Raw genomic sequence first — 1,741 nt, forward strand, 5'->3', positions numbered from 1 at the left:
CTCCCTTCCCCTTATCCCCTGCTGGAAAGAGGTGGCGAATGAAAGACAACCTTCCTAGTCTCACCCCACTTTCCCAAGCCCCCCCTCCCCTTCTCCCCAGCTAAATAGAGGTGGTGAATGAGAGACGACCTTCCAAGTCTACACCCCCGCTTCCTATATCTCCCTCCCCTTTCTCCCCTGCCAGACACGGGGGTGGAAATGTGTGGGTTTGGGGCGGCGGGAGAGAGGTACAACCCTGATGATGCAGCGCTATACTCTCTCTCGCCCGCCGTCCGCCCACCCACCCACAGTGCCGTGCATACCTACTCTTTTCACCCTGGTCGGTTCGCTGGTTCCTCCTTCGTGCGGAAGGGTGCGGCATGAGGGCCCTTTGAGAGGTCCCCTGAGCAGATGACATGTCACCTGATTGAGTAGAGGAAATGGGCAATCTGTATATCAGAAGTGAACATCAAAACATGGCAATGAAAAGAGTGGGTGGGAGTGCGGTCCCTCGGGGGAGGGGGCAGGGGAGGAGAAGGGGGAAGTGCTACCACGAGCCACTCACCTTAAAGCAGCCAGGCTCATTGGTGCGTCAGCCTGCTGAAGGTCGCTGCTGCTGCTGTGTCTCTCTCTTTCTGTTTCTGCTGTTCATAGCCTTCTCTGTGGCCATGCTACCTACACTTCCTTCTCTATTTTCCATTACCAGTTGCTTATGTTAGCTACCTATCTTTAATACTGCGTAGGAAGGATGCTGCTGTTATTGATATTTCAGTTACAGCCTCGGGCCTTCTGGGTGCTGTCAATACTAGGATGAACGCAGGTGTTACTACGGATGTCACTACCCAAGCACAAGAGGGGTATGGCCAGACGAGCGCTGGATTGCCCAACCGCATGCGGAAGGATTTAGTGATTATTCTTGGGGAAGTTGTATGGTTGTCTTATCAACTGGCATTTACTAAGAGATCTAAAGTAAATGCTACTGCAGCCACCAGATAGCTGCCTCTCCCACACAGTCAAAGGGTTGTGCAAAAATCATAGAACTGGCAACTATGTCAGATCTTTAGCACGGACTTTGTGATCATCCTAGCAGCACGGAGCCCCCAGCAGAAACCGCAAGAACATTTAATTCAGGAAGGATAAGCATACCCCCAGGCATATGGAACACGCGAATCCTTAAACACTGAAGCTACTTTACCATAACAGGGCACATTTCCTTACTGTCTATATAATACAAGATGTATATGAAACAAGCCAAAACGTCTCAATTCGCGAGATTCAAACACGTCATATGGTAGTTAGTAACGCAATGCTTGCAGCTACGTGACCAATATCGCGATAAGCACACGGAAGCTGGCTATACTGTCTTTCCCATTCTCTTTCTCTCACACACACGCACGACTTAAGCGTCTGTCATGAAAACAGCCATGAATACTAGCATTACATCATAACGATGGAGCAAGACATAACTTAAATTCCAAATGGATGAAGACTAGGCCAAAATCTACGGGGTCGTCACTCCGGAATTCGAGATTACGTCAACTAGTGTCGCAGCTTATGAAGACCTTAGCACAGCATATGGTTTCCGTGCAAGGGGATGTCTCAGGACGTGCGGAGTGCATTAACGCAGTTACTAGTAGCGCCTCATTAGTGCAAGGCTTAATTGGAAGAGCTTCCTCTCTATGTAAATTGCATGATTAATTAATGGCTACGACTGTCAGGTTGCCGCGTCACCCGCTGTGGGAAGCGACTCCGGCGGAGAAGA

This window comes from Penaeus japonicus, unplaced genomic scaffold, assembly GCF_977035675.1.
Source record: "Penaeus japonicus unplaced genomic scaffold, GWHDUDI00000001_assembly GWHDUDI00000018, whole genome shotgun sequence".
Classification (NCBI taxonomy): Eukaryota; Metazoa; Arthropoda; class Malacostraca; order Decapoda; family Penaeidae; genus Penaeus; species Penaeus japonicus.